Below are 15,964 nucleotides of genomic sequence, written 5' to 3'. Positions count from 1 at the left end.
CTACATCAGAATCTCTGGGGGAGCAGGGATGCTGGGAGTGTGTACTATTTTAACCAGATCCCCAAATTTGAGACCCAAAGATGTAGGGAACATGGAATTGTACTAATGTCATCCGTGTTTCCCAAATGTGCCTGGAGCCCTGAGGATCTTGCTAAACAGACTCCCAGGCCCCTCCCTCCCAGGTTCAGTTGGTCTGAGGCCCGGCCCCCGAATCTGTGTGTTTAACAAGTGTCCCAAGGGACTGTTGTGATGGGGCAAGTTTGGGGAATTCCGATAGGAGATAATTGCTTAAAGCCCATCTCAGTTAGGCTCTGTAAAAATCAAGCTGGCATTCATTGAGTCCTTACCATGAACCGCTCTGCCAAGCATCTTCCTAAGTTAGCTCGCCTCGAAGTAGTCTTATGAGGTCGGTAGTGTCACGATCCCTGTTTGATGGAGGAGGAAAATGAGAGAGAAAAAGAAACTTGAGGTCACACAGCTGGTGAGTGGTGGAGACAGAATTTGAAGTCCAGTCAAAGGAGCCGAAGATCCTTGCCCTTTCCCCCGGGCCTGCCGTCTCCTTTACATGCCCGACAGCTGCCAGAGCCAAGTGGATTTTCTCCCATAAAACACCTGAGACAGTCTCCTCTATGTGGTTTTTCGTAACCCGTGCCTCCCTCTCTGGAGATGCCTTGGCAACCACTGACCTATCTGCTGTCTGTCACTATTGATTAGTTTGCATTTTCTAACATTTTATATAAATGGAATCATACAGTAAGTACACTTTTTGTCAGGCTTCTTTCATTCAATAAAATTATTTTGAGATTCAATCCAGGTTGTTGTGTGTATTAACAGTTAGTTCCCCTTATTGCTGAGTACTATTCCATTACGGATATACCAAAATTGTTGACCCATTTTTCTGTTGATGGGCATTTATGTTGTTTCCAGTTTGAGCTGTTATGAATAAAGTTGCTGTGAACATTTATTCACAAATCTTTGTGTGGATATGCTTTCATTTCTCTTGGGTAAATAGCTAGGAGAGGAGTGGTGGGTTCATGTAGTAGACGGACATTTTTATTCTCAAGAAACTGCCAAACTCTTTTCCAAAGTTGTGGTACCGTTTACATCCCCACCAGCAGTATATGAGAATTCTGTTCCTCCACATCTCACCAACACCTAGTATGGTCAGCCTTTTTAATTTTAGCCATTCTCATAGATGCTTCGGGGTATCTCATTGTGATTTTAATTTGCCCTTCCCTAATGACTAATGATGCTAAGCATCTTTTCATGTTCTTCTCATTCATATGTCATCTTCTTTGGTGATACTTTTGTTCAAATCATTTGCCCATTTTTTCAATAGCATGTTTTCTTTTTTTATTTAATTATTTTACTGAGGTCATAGTGGTTTATAAGATTGTATAATTTCAGGTGTACATTATTATTGATCAGTTTCTGTACAGACTATGTGGTACTCACCATCAATAGTCTACTTTTTATCCATCACTATACATATGTGCCTGTTTACCCCTTTTGCCCCTCCACCCCCTTCCCCTCTGGTAACCACTAATCTGCTCTCTTTATCCATGTGTTTGTTTATCTTCCACATACAAGTGAAATCATACAGTATTTGTCTTTCTCTGTCTGGCTTATTTCACTTAACAAAATACTCTCAAGGTCCATCCATGTCATTGTAAATGAGATGATATTGTCTTTTTTATGGCTGCATAGTATTCCATTATATATATATATATACACACCACATCTTCTTTATCCATTCATCAGTTGATCAGCACTTGGGTTGCTTCTACATCCTGGCTATTGAGAATAATGCTGCAATGAAATAGGGGTGCATAAATCTCTTTGTATTGTTGATTTCATGTTCTTTGGATAAATACCCAGCAGTGAGATAGCTGGATCTTATGGTAGTTCTATTTTAGTTTTTTGAGAAATCTCCATACTGTTTTCCACTGTGGCTGCACCAGTTTACATTCCCATCCGCAGTGTATGAGGGTTCCCTTTGCTCCACATCCTCTCCAACATTTGTTACTTTTTGTCTTGTTAATTATAGCTGTTCTGACAGGTGTAAGGGGATAACTCATTGTAATTTTGATTTTTATTTATCTAATAATAAGTGATGTTGAACATCTTTTCATGTGCCTGTTGGCCATCTGTATATCTTTGGAAAAATGTTTAGTCATATCTTCTGCCCGTTTTTTGATTTGGCTATTTTGTTGTTGTTGTTGAGTTGTATGAATTCTTTATATATTTTAGCAATTAACCTCTTATTGGATATATGATTTGCAAATATTTTCTCCCAGTTGGTGGGTTGTCTTTTTGTTTTGTTCATTGTTTCCTTTGCCTTGCAGAAGCTTTTTAGTCTGACATAGTCCCATTTGTTTATTTTTTCTTTTGTTCTCCTTGCCTGAGTAGACATGGTATTTGAAAAGATGCTGCTAAGACCAATGTCAAAGAGTGTGCTGCCTATATTTTCCTCTAGGAGTTTTATGGTTTCAGGTCTTACATTCAAATCTTTAATGCATTTTGAGTTGATTTTTGTGTATGGTGTAAGATAATGGCCTACTTTCATTCTTTTGCATGTGGCTGTCCAGTTTTCCCAACACCATTTATTGAAGAGACTTTCCTTTCTCCATTGTATGTTCTTCGCTCCTTTGTCGAAGATTAGCTGTCCAGAGATGTGTTGTTTTATTTCTGGTCTTTCAATTCTGTTCCATTGATCTGTGTGCCTGTCTTTGTGCCAGTACCATGCTGTTTTGATTACTATAGCTTTGTAGAATATTTTGAAGTCAGAGATTGTGGTGCCTGAAGGTTGTTCTTTTTTCTCTTTTGCTTTGACTATTCAGGGTCTTTTGTCATTCCATATAAATTTTAGGATTCTTTGTTCTATTTCCGTGAAGAACGTCATTGTGATTCTGATTGGGATTACACTGAATCTGTAGATTGCTTTAGGTAATATGGACATTTTAACTATGTTTATTCTTCTAATCCATGAGCATGGAATATCTTTTCAATTCTTTATGTCTTCTTTGATTTCTTTCAACAATGTCTTATAGTTTTCAGTTTATAGATCTTTCACCTCTTTGGTTAAATTTATTCCTAGTTATTTTATTCTTTTTGTTGTGATTGTAAATGAGATTGTATTCTTACTTCTCTTTCTGCTAGTTCCTTAATAGTGTATAGGATGCAATTGATTTCGTAGACTGATTTTGTACCCTGCAACTTTGCTATAGTTGTTGATTATTTACAAGAGTTTTCAGATGGATTCTTTAGACTTTTCTATATAGAACCATCTTGTCTGAAAACAGTAAGAGTTTTACTTCTTCCTTTTCAATTTGGATTCTTTTTATTTCTTTTTCTTGCCTAATTGCCTTGTCCACAACCTCCAGTATTATGTTGAATAGGAGTGGTGAGAGGAGGCACCCTTGTCTTGTTCCTGTTCTAGAGGTATGAGTTTCCATTTTTCACTATTAAGTATGATGTTGGCTGTGGGTTTGTCGTATATGGCCTATATTATTTTGAGGTACATTCCTTCTATACCCATTTTATTGAGAATTTTTATCGTAAATGGATATTGGATCTTGTCAATGTTTTCTCTGCATCTATTGAGATGATCATGTGATTTTTATTCCTCGTTTTGTTAATGTGGTGTATCACACTAATTGATTTGCAGATGTTGAGACAGGCCTGTGTTCGGCATATAAATCCTACTGGGTCATGCTGTATGATCCTTTTAATCCATTGCTGTATTTGATTTGCTAATATTTTGTTGAGGATTTTTGCATCTATGTTCATCAGCGATATTGGTCTGTAATTTTCCTTCTTTGTGTTGTTGTTGTCTGGTTTTGGTATCAGGGTAATGTTGGACTCATAGAATGAGTTATGAAGTGTTCCATCTTCTTCAGTTTTTTGGAATAGTTTGAGAAGGATAGGCATTAACTCATCTTTGAATGTTTGGTAGAGTTCTCCAGAGAAGCCATTGGGTCTTGGACTTTTGTTTTTTGGGAGGTTTTTGATTGTGTTTTTCAATCTCTTTACCTGTGATTGGTCTATTCAGATTCTTTATTTCTTTTTTATTCAGTTTTGGGAGGTTGTATGAATCTCAGAATTTACCCATTTCTTCTAGGTTGGCATTATGTTGGCATATAGTTTTTCCTAGAATTCCCCTATAAGCTTTTGTATTTCTGTGGTATCTGTTGTAATTTCTCCTCTTTCATTTTAATTTATTGATTTGTGCCTTCTCTCTTCTTTCCTTAGTGAGTTTGGCTAAGGGTTTGTCAATTTTGTTTATCTTCTCAAAGAACCAGCTCTTAGTTTCACTGATCCTTTCTACCTTTTTTTTTTTAAGTCTCTATTTCATTTATTTCCACTCTAATTTTTATTATTTCTCTTCCTCTTCCAATTTTGGGCTTTGTTTGTTCTTTTTCTAGTTCTGTTAGGTGTAGTTTAAGATTATTTATTAGAGACTTTTCTTGTTTGCTGAGGTGGGACTTTATTGCTATAAATTTCCCTTTTATAACCACTTTTGCTGCATCCCATAAGAGTTGGTATGTTGTATTTTCATTTTCATCTGTCTCTATGCATTTTTTGATTTCTTCATTGAGCCAATGGTTGTTCAGTAGCATGATGTTTAATCTACACATATTTGTGCCTTTCCCAGCTTTTTTCTTGTAGTTGATTTCTCGTTTCATAGCATTGTGGTCAGAAAAGATGTTCAATATGGTTTCAATCTTCTTAAATTTATTGAGACTTGCCTTGTTTCTCAACATACGGTCTATCTCTGAGAATGTTCCATGTGCACTTGAGAAGAATGTGTATTCTGCTGTTTTTGGATGGAATGCTCTCTGTATCTCTATTAAGTCCATTTCGTCTAGTGTTTCATTTAAGGCCACTGTTTCCTTGTTAACTGTCTATCTGGGTGATCTATCCATTGATGTAAGTGGAGTGTTGAGGTCCCCTACTTTTATTGTTGCTGTCAATTTCTCCCTTTAGGTCTGTTAGTGATTGTTTCATATACTTTGGTGTTCCTATATTATGTGCATATATATTCATAAGTGTTGTGTCCTCTTGGTGGAATGTCCCTTTTATCATTATATAGTGTGCCTCTTTGTCTCTTGTTGTCTTTTTTATCTCAAAGTCTGCAACGTCTGATACTTGTATGGCAACACCTGCTTTCTTTTGCTTGCCATGTGCTTGGAGTACTGTCTTCCATCCCTTCACTCTGAGCCTATGTTTGTCTCTAGAGCTGAGATGTATTTCCTGGAGGCAACATATTGTTGGGTCTTGTTTTTGAATCCATCCAGCCACTCTGTGTCTTTTGATTGGAGAATTCAATCCATTTACATTTAGAGTCATTATTGATATATGAGGGCTTAATACTGTCATTTTATCTCTTGTTTCCAAGTGTTCTATATTTCCTTTGTCTCTCTTCCTTTGTATTTCTGACTGCCATTTAAGTTTCGTGGTTTTCTGTGATGGTCTTCTCAGTTTTCTCTTTACTAATGATTTGTGGCCCTGTTCTGATTTTTTGTTTAGTGGTTACCATGAGGTTTGTATAAAAGATCTCATAAATGAGAGAGTCCTTTTTCTGATAGCCTCTTATCTCCATTAGCCTAAGCAGTTCTAGCCCTCTCCTTTTCCCCTTCTGAGTTATTGTTGCCACAAATTATTATTTTTTGTACTGTCAATTTGTGACTAAATTAAAGTATTTATAATTATTGTTGATGCTTTCTTTCCCTTTATCTTTTATGTTATAATTAATTGTTTGCTATCCTATTCTGATAGAGAGCTGCAATTTTCTGATTTTCTTTGTGTTTTAACTCCTTGCCTCCCAAAGCTTTGTAAACCTTTGCCTTTTTGTTACAGGTAGGAGGGCTTCCTTCATCATTTCTTATAAGGGAGGTCTAGTGGCGATGAACTCCCTCAGCTTTTGTTTATCTGGGAAAGCTGTTATTTCTCCATCATATTTGAAGGATAGTTTCACTGGATAGAGTATTCTTGGCTGAAAGTTTTTGTCTTTCAGTAGTTTGAATATATCATTCCACTCTCTCCTAGCCTGTAAGGTTTCTGCTGAGAAATCCACTGAAAGCCTGACAAGGGTTTCTTTGTAGCTTATTTTCTTCTGCCTCGCTGCCCTTAATATTTTTTTCTTTGTCATTGACTTGCCAGTTTTAACATTACCTGCCTTGGAGAAGGTCTTTTTGCATTGATGTAATTAGAAGTTCTGTTGGCTTCATGCACTTTTAAATCCAGTTCTTTCCCCAGGTTTGGGCAGTTCTCAGCTATTATTTCTTTGAACAAGCTCTCTGCTCCTTTCTCCCTCACATCTCCCTCTGGGATACCTATAATCCTTATATTCCTTTCCCTAATTGAGTCAGATATTTCTTGAAGAATTTCATAATTTTTTAAAAATCTGAGTTCTCTCTCCTCCTCTACCTGAAACATTTCTGTATTTCTGTCCTCTAATTCCATAATTCTGTCCTCCATAACATCAGCCTCCATTTTCTATGGTCTCTAGATTATTTTTATCTTGTTAATTGTGTTCTTCATATCCAGAATTTCTGTTTGGTTTTTTTTTAGAGTTTTAATCTCTTTGGTGAAATACTCCTTCTGCTCATTAATTTCATTCCTGAGCTCATCAAACTGTCTTTCTGAGTTTTCTTGTAACTCATTGAGTTTCTTTATGATGACTATTTCAAATTCTCTGTCATTTAGATTGTAAATTTCTGTGACTTCAAGATTGGTTTCTGGAGACTTGTCGTTTTCCTTCTTCTTTGAAGTGTTAGTGTAGTTTCTCATGGTGTTTGATGAATTGATCCTTTGCCAGCATATTTATGGCAATATCAGATAACAGATTCCACCTGCCACTGCTTGGGGGGGAGCAGGAGCTGTATTTTCTGATCCTGCCCCATCTTCTGGAAGTTGTGTGGTTGGGGCTGCTCTGCATTTGGTTGGGCTGGCCACAGCTGCTCTGCAGGTTGCACTCATCAGGGCAGGGCCTCTGTGCTGAGTGGGTGGGTTGTGCACCATAGGTGGGGACTCTGTGCTCAGTGGGCAGGCCGCTATCACTTGGACAGGGTTGCTATGTTTGGCAGGGGACCAGCTGAGCTCCTACACTAGGCTGGAGGAGTGCCTTCATTGGGGCTGAGCCACCACTCAGTGGGTCCCATGGGCTGCTGTGCTTTGTGGGTGGGGCAGCTTCTGAGGGGGGCAGAGTGCCTTCTTACCTATGCTGTGCTCAGCAGGTGGAGCCTTCATGGTAGCTGAGGTGCCGCCACCCCATGTAGAATGTTCCCACTAGCAGGGCTTCCATGGGATGGTGGGCACTCCCATGGACTGGGCTATAACTCCAACAGCATTTCTGTGAACTGCCTGCCCCACCTGCTCTTATAGTCAGGCTGGTTGGCCAGTTTGTGAAGATCTATGGCTTGGCTTACTATTGTCATGGATTGTTCACCTATTTCCACCGCCTCCTGGGGATTTAGTCCACGCACCTTCAGATGCACAGCTGTGTGGACCTCACAGATGTCCTGTTGTGCTATGCAGGGAATTCTTTGCTGGTTAATGAATGTCCATTTAGTTACAATTTAGAAGGAAGAGACAAAGGGAACAATTTACTCTGCCATGATGCTGACGTTACCCCCCATGTTTTCTTATTTTTGAGTTTTGAGAGTTCTTTTTACATTCTAGATACAAGTTCTTCATTTATTTTCTGACTTGGAAGTAGTTTCTCCCAGCCTATGGCTTTTCTTTTTATCCTCATGGTCGTTTGTGAAGTCTATTAATCAGAGGAATCAAATCTGCCAGGAGCCTGGGTGTCACAAGCCCATGGCTACAGATGCCAACCCCTATGTGAGAAAAGCCAGAGGAAGCCACAGGATCTCCCTGCAGGTGTGGGTCAATGCCCCAGTGTGGTGTCAGGGTCAAGGAGTGGGATGGGACAGGGGCAGGCTGTGGGCAGGGGAGACAGGATGGGCATCTGCAGAGGCTCTCATATTATCTTATTTCATTCTCACCCTCAGTCCTAAGAGACAGCCACTGTCACCTTGATTCTACAGCAACTGGCCTAAGCTTGCAGAGCCTGCAAGCAGCAAAGCTTACAATCAAACTCTGTATGTCTGACTACAAAACCCATGTTTGTTTGTGTTTTCACAACACCACCCTGACTCCACCGCAGTCTTGCGTGACGTGGGATGGGGTGAGTGGGTAAGATGGCCAAGTTAATCTAACATAGTGCAGTCCAGTGTGTTCACTGAACCCCATCCATGTGCTTACAACTAAGATTTTCTGAACAATGACAACAACAATATATGTAAGCACCCCCAAGAGGAGTGAACAGTGATTAGTGCTCACTGATGTGGCCAGACAAGAGCTGAGGGGATCCAGTGGAAGTTTTTTGACCCCATGGACACAAATGTAGGGTGGTATATCTGCTCACTGAGCTCCAGAAGCCAGAACAGGGCAAAACAGCCATGCTCCTAGTCTATGCACAGGAGTTACTGCACAAATGAAAGGAAACAGTGCTGCTCAGTGGGTAGGAAATGCGTGGGAGACTGCAAGAAGGACTTAGACAAATTGACCGTGAGGTAGAGCCATAATGAGTGATTAGAGGGAATTGGGGAGGATGGCCTCAGCCTTCTGGGGAGGCTGTCAGAGAAGGCGACTGCCAAGTTCTCCTCGCTCAGAAGTACATCAAATGCCAGGCAAGAGAGCCTACTGGTGAGACTCAACATTTTCTTATTTTGTTTATGCCCTTAACCCCAAGGGACTGAACTTAGAGGGGACCCTAATGCCTAACACAGGTGGGCACAGATCACACACACTGTCAGCACCTCTGGCATCACTGGAGTCAAGGGAAGGCAAGAAGGGCCCTAACGTTTATTAAGCACCCAACTTACTAAGTTGCAGGTGCTAAGTCACTCTTCACAGCTGCCCCAGAGGCAACATTACAACCTCCTCCTGCTCACCTTTGGGCAGGATGCCCTGCTGCACAATGGATTGCTCACGGTGCCCCTGTTACTACGCTCCAGGAAATGAGTTAGAGTCCCCACTTTCTGCAGGTTGATGGACTGGTGCTTATGTTACCCACTGGCAAATCTGACAGTTCTAGGGTCCTCTCAAACGCTTGTTGAAGACCATGAATATTTTAAGGCCAATTTACTTAGTGGCATTTTCCTATGAATAAAAAATGCTGGATAAAGCATGTGAAAGCTATCTATTTTAAAATATTTGTTCTACAACGACTGGGTCCCATCTCTAGGGCATGACAGTTCCATGAGATTTCTTAGGCCTTCGGGTGCTTATTTAAGACAAATTTTCCTTTGTTCCAACTCAGAAGAAGAACATTCTCCTCATTAACAGCTCATAGGAAATTCAACACATGTAAACTCCAGGTTTTCTGGTTTAGATAGGAAAAATAAAGGTTTACAACTGATCCAATTTGAAGTGAGTTGCAGCCTCAGCCAACAAGATGTGACTAATTCAAATGTATAATAATTACCTTCTCCTACTGAATGAACTGCAACCAAAGATCACTCCGCTCTCAGGAGACAAACCTTCCGTAGTCGCCGTTACCGTGTCTGCAAAGTGTACATCAGACAGAAAAGAGGATTAATTATTCCTTTTAAGCAGGGTGACTTTTCCAACTGCACACAATTTGTAACAATCTAGAATGTTTATTCCCAGTCTGAATTTCTTTTTTCCCTTCTTTGTTTCTCTTTCCTGTTCTGAGAGGAGGCTCCTCTCAGCCGGCTTCCAACCGCCTTTGACACTGTCTATGCGCAGTGGAAGCATGCTTTGTGTTTGAAAGGCAGTCGTTTCACTTGTCCTAGACCCGGGAATTTTTGTTCCCTGGGTAGGATGGTCCATCTCAAGATGCAGCCAGACATGACCCGGGGAGGCTGAGGCGTCTGTGATGAGCCGGGACCTGGGTCAGAGAGCTGCTCACTGCGGCCGCCAGGTGCCGGGGCAAGAGGCCCTGGTATCTGGAGACCCCAATCCCACCTCACTGGGAGTCTGTCAAGCCTCTAAAGGAAAAACAAGCTGTGCTGTATTAGTTTTTAATGTATTTAATAAACACTTATAAAGAGCTTACTGTGGCCAGTCAGCATTCTAATCACTTTACAAAGAGCCGTTCACACAGTTCTCACAATTGCGCTGTGAGAAGGAACAAAGGCGCTGACGGGTTAAGAAACACGCCCCAAGTCACCCAGGAAGGAGCCGGTAGAGCAGGCGATCGGCTCCTAGTCAACTGCCTTTATCCCTCCCGGTGCTGCTTCCAAGAAAAGCCCCACTGGGCAATGGGGGCTGCGCCAGCAGTGGGGCAGAGCCAGCCAGCAGCAGGCGGCGCCCGCAAGTCCAGGCTCAGTGACGAGGGAAAGGAAATCTGTGAGGAGATGGGGCCAGGGCTCAGGCTGCCAGGCGAGCCCACGTGGGGGCAGGGAAGGAAGCTCTGAACCAGGGATGCCTGACAGGTCACAGCGTTTAAAGTCTCATCCTTGTTTCTAATTTGTCTTATAATATACACATGGCTAAACCTGATCTTCTGACTAGGGAATTATTTCATTCATCCATTTGCTCATTTATTTGTCATTCATTTAACAAACACTTACTGAGTGTGTCATTTGTGCCAGGAACTAAATGCCAGGGGAGAAAACATATCAATAAGCCACAGACTATATACTAACAAATTTAAGATTTAATACTATCCCTAAATGAAAGTAGTCCCTTCCTGAGAAGCCTAATGAATAATTTACGTTCAGAGTTGTTTAAAAATGAAGGATAATTAAAATTGTGGGATAGAAAGGAACGAGTGTGTCCATGATCCAACAGTAATACACATTTAACGTGGAACCTGGTCACTGAACCATTTTGATCAAATGAGTCCATTTTTCTCCATTGCTAAGCCAACATTAAAAATAAAGTGTAATAGGAGATGAAAACATAAGTTTTTACTTCAAATTTATTAAAAAGAAAAGAAAAGACTATAGATACTATTAAACCATACATTTCAACACCAAATCAACATATTGTTTAAATAATTGTTCATTTATGAAAAGGGATACATTAAATTTTATTTCATTAGCAGAGTGTAGCTTTTCAATAAACAAAGTATGTATGATAGGTAATTTCAGTTAAGGTATCAATTAAATAAACTGGGTAAACTAGGGTTCACTTTAGATCAGTGGTTCTCAAATATTTTGGTTTCTGGATTCCTTTACACTATTGAAAATTATTGAAGACCCTAAAGAGCTTTAGTTTACATAGATTATATTTATGAATATTTATCATTTTAGAAATTAAGCTTAGAGTTTTAATAAGTATTTATTAGTTGACTTTAAAATAAAAACAAACCCTTTTGTGTTAACATAAATAACATATTTATGAAAAATATATTTTCTGAAACAAAGATATTTAGTGACAAGAGCGGCATTGTTTTACATTTTTGCACAGCTCTTTGCTGTCTGGTTTATGAGATTCTCATGTTTTCTTCTGCATTCAATCTATTTCAGTATGCTGTTTTGTTTGAAAAAATAAAATTGCACAGAGATGTATAGTTGGAAAGGGGAAGAACATTTAAACAGCTTATTTATAACTGTGGATAGTCTTCTTTGATACAGTACCAAAACACAACCGTGGTAGTTTCTTAAAGGTAAGCTGCATTGTGGAATCTGAAATAATACCAATGAACTTTTTGTACTCTGTAACATTAAAATCCACTGGTCTGTCCTGCACTTTGAATGGATCTTTTACTGATGCATGTTTTTACAAGATCACTTATTGGTAAGTATCACTTCACTAAGTTGTGCAGATCCTCCAAATGCTGATATAAACTAATTGTACAATCAAATAATCATATTAATTAACGTTTCCATTGATCTCAGCAAAAATGTCTCTATGTATTGGGAAGCTGTCAAACTCACAGTTTTCCAAAATTCTAATCTCTTGAAAGTTGAAACTTAATCATGAGCAAAATATACAAAATTAGCTAAATTAGCAAAAAATGTCAGTCCTGGCAGTGACAGGCTACTTTGTTAATTTCCAGAAAATGTCTGCCAAGTAAACCTGTCTGAATAACCATAGTTTGTAAGTCACTTGTTTTTTCAAGTGAAAATGGTCTTCTATGAATAAAGCAGCTAGTTCAGCTTGGGACTCAAAGTGATTTTCCTGGAAATGATTGTCTTCCTTCGGCATCCAGCAACAATGTTCCATGTGTTCTTACCGTTTTGTCTCACACAACATTTCACTGCTTCAGCAAGAACATCCTTAAGTGAAATTGGCTTTTTTCTGCGCGTGCATGATGTTGAAGATTACAACCACTAGTGCAGGGCAGTTGCCTTAATTTGTATTAAGGCACCCGGGATTTTACCCACCACTCTTTTGTGTCTTCAGGAAAACGTCAACACGTTTGTCCCAAGATACACCATAAGATTCAAAAACGTCATCTAACACTTTGACTCTTTCAGTGCCACTGTGACATCTTGTGAAGCATTCATGTAAAAGATCCTCTTCTTTGTGCTTAGTGCTGATACAAAACGTATGCCAGCAAAAGGAGCAAGTCCAGCCACGTCTGCAGATGAATCTATTTTTAGGGCGAAAAGCACAGCTTTGCAGAGGAGATGTTGACTCAGTCTTCACGTTTGTAGCTAAGTCTTTAATTAGTTGAGTTGCTGTAACATTGAAGTGGTACTGCTGTGCTCTCTTCTGCTTACCTTTCATCCAGCAGGCCTTCAGCAATGTCTGACTGTAAAATTGTTCAAGGCTTTATTTGTCCCTGAGTTACTGTTTGTGCTCCTCCAGCCCATAACTTATCTAGAAGACGCTTCAGGGAGTTTTCATTTCTAGTTCAATAAGTTGTAACAGATGATTTTTGGCATTTAAAGAGCTCATCAAGTCTACATTTCTTTATTGTTTTGTTTTGTTTTTGTTTGTTTGTTTTTGAGGAAGATTAGGGCTTAGCTAACATCTGCCATCAATCCTCCTCTTTTTGCTGAGGAAGACTGGCCCTAAGCTAACATCCCATGGCCATCTTCCTCTACTTTATATGTGGGACACCTGCCACAACATGGCTTGACAAGCAGTGCATAAGTCGGCACCCGGGATCCGAACTGGTGAACCCTGGGCCACCGCCCACCAAAGCGGACTGTGTGAACTTAACCGCTGCACCACTGGCCCAGCCCCAAGTCCACATTTAAAATATTCCATTATTTCTTCTTTAAACTCTGAGTTATGGTCTCTACATTGGCAACTCTATCAATAGAGTGAAACTCAATTCATACTCTATATTATATAATCTGAAATTTTTCTGTTGCATAAGACCCAATATGGCAAATTATGAACATCTATAAAGTAAAGAAAACATAGCTTTTGTCATTTGTTTTTTTACAGTTTTGCACAGTCTCTTTGGCGAGTCAGAGAATTGGCTGTTATGTCAGTTTCCATGTTTTTCAGCATCTTTAGACATGGAAGGTCCAACTGTGGGCTGAGAAAGCAAGTCTTCTAATCTTTCCTTTTTATGCTAATAATCCTTCTTTAAATACAATACAATTATTTTATTGTAAAATAATAAGTTCTAGATACAAATTTTAAAAATAGAAGTTTTCGATGAAATTTACAAATGTTTGCAAAATTGCATATATAATATGATCTCATTTATACAAAACCATATGTAGGTATGTATCTAAACATAGAAAATATATGTTAGAATGGTCATCAACATATTAATGGTGATTATCTCTGAATGGTGGGATTTTAGCCATTTTTGCTTTTTTCTTTATACTTTTGTGTATTGCCTAAATTTTTACCAGTATTATTTATAGCATTTAAAAAGCTATTTTTCTTGTTTGTTGCAGAGAGTGAACCCTGTTCGCAATGGTCAGCATGTCACTGCGCAAACTCTTCAGATGCTGCTTTGCAATGGGCTGTGGAAAGGATGGGTGGTACTAGTCAGTTGACTTGCCAAGTCTGCCCGGAAGTAATTTGGGAGGGAGAACTTGTCCATGCCAATCAGAGCCCACAAAAGTGGAGTTGAACACCAAACATGAATATCTTAATTTAATTTACTAAGAGAATTATAACTGTCAAAGTCCACTAGACTAGCAACTCATTCTCTTCCAAATCACAGAGTCACTTTGAGAAAAGAAACTATAGAGTCATAGCAGGCAAGAACTGGAAGGAATTAAGACATCATCTAGCCCAACCTGGTTATGTTACAGATGAGAAATCTGGGCCCCAGGAGGAGGAAGTATGTCTTCATTTTGTTGATGGTTTCCTTTGCTATGCAGAAGCTTTTTAGTTTGATGTAGTCCCACTAAATGATCTTTTTTTTTTTTTTTAGTGCATTGATTACCTGCTTTATGTCCTAAATCACTGGCTCTTCTTTGGAAGATAATCACTGATCACTAATTATCTTCTCATCATGCCATTTCTCTGCTGGAAAACATTCAGAGGGTTTCCACTGCCGTTACAGTTATATCAAACTCCTTATCCTGACACATAAGACCCTCTATGACCTGCCCACAGACCTCACCCGCTGTTCCTCCCCTTCGCATAGGCACCAAACTGGACTCCTGGCCCTTCCAGGCTCTTCTGTTTGCTCCACAGCCCACCCCCAGCCCTGCCCAGCAAAATCCTACTGTCTGACAAAGATCAGCTCAAATACCAAACCCATTCAAAGATCTTCTTCAACGCTCATAATCTAAAGTATCTCCCTCTTCCATGTTTTCCAAAAATAGTTTTACTTTTTTTAAAGATTGGTAGCTGAGCTAACATCTGTTGCCAGTCTTCTTTTCTTCCTTTTCCTCCTCATTCTCCTTCTTCTTCTTCTCCCCAAAGCCCCCCAGTACATAGTTGTATCTTCTAGTTGTGAGTGCCTCTGGTTGTGCTGTGTGGGACGCCGCCTCAGCTCAGCCTGATGAGCCTTGCTAGGTCTGCGCCCAGGATCTGAACCGGCGAAACCCCAGGCTGCTGAGGCAGAGCACATGAACTTAACCACTCGGCCATGGAGCCAGCCCCCAAAATAGGCTTCTTAAAACTTTTTTCTTTACAGAGATCTTTTATATTCATTATCTCCCTTCTCGATGTAAGCACCCTGAGGACAAGGACCATCTCTGCATCCTCACAGAACAGGCGCTCACATATCTAATAAATTTCAGAGCTAGAGAAATAGGGAAGCAGAACAGCTTTCTCCAGGTCACTGAGCAGCATGAGAATAAACTTTACTTCAAGATGAAGAAGGCACAGTCCTGCTGTATCTCTCCCCCACCCCAGCTCCTGCACTCTGCCGTCTGAAGCCCCTTCGTCCCCACCTGTACAATCCAGCGGAGGCGACTCTGGCCTGGGGAGGAATATGGGGGTGCAAGATCAATGTACGGACTCGGCCGGAGCTCCTCTAACTGCTGGCCCTGCTCTAGCTGCAGACGTGCGTTGCGCTTCCCCTGCCTGAGGCCAGACTTTAAAGGACTAGACTTCCTGTCCCACTTCCACCCTCTCCTAGCCGAGGTGAAGCAAGGTTTATGAGAGTGACCGAAGGCCACGGTTTGGGGTAGGGAAAGGAGCGAGGGCCCAGGAGTCCAAAGATCGGGGAATGAGTTCTGAACATCACACTAACCAGGTGAGCAGCTTGGTTAGTTAGATAACTTCCCCAACCATCTATTCCCCATCTGCAACGTGAGAATTATTAATACAACGCAGCTCATAGGGTTTAGTGAGGAATAAATGAGATGCCGCTTGTAAAGGGCTCTGCGACATTTGGTCCTGAATGCAGCTATTCCTGTGATCGGGTGTGCCCAGCCCCTCTGCCCCCAAAACACTTTGGATCATGGATTTGGTCTCAATTTACCAATCTTTCATCTAGGGCTAGATTAAGATCTTTATATAAACTGATGTAAGTGTAAGAAATTCTAACACAAGGTTCTTATATTTCTTCTGGCAACAGCTTTGAAGTTATTTTTGAAATAGAACATTCTCTGAG

General features: G+C 40.2%; 1 long non-coding RNA gene across 1 annotated transcript; it reads right to left on the bottom strand.

Moving 5' to 3' along the window:
- Positions 1-346: 346 nt before the first annotated feature.
- Positions 347-15,409, bottom strand: LOC139041804 (uncharacterized). Its single transcript, XR_011497770.1, has 3 exons — positions 15,300-15,409; positions 9,494-9,572; positions 347-425 (listed from the first exon to the last, which is right to left on the bottom strand). It is a non-coding gene; the product is annotated as an uncharacterized lncRNA (long non-coding RNA).
- Between the last annotated feature and the right edge of the window lie 555 nt (positions 15,410-15,964).

The sequence above is a fragment of the Equus asinus genome, chromosome 24 (assembly GCF_041296235.1).
Source record: "Equus asinus isolate D_3611 breed Donkey chromosome 24, EquAss-T2T_v2, whole genome shotgun sequence".
Lineage (NCBI taxonomy): Eukaryota > Metazoa > Chordata > Mammalia > Perissodactyla > Equidae > Equus > Equus asinus.
Note: the sequence above shows the minus strand (reverse complement) of the source record. Positions and strands in the feature narration are given on the sequence as shown.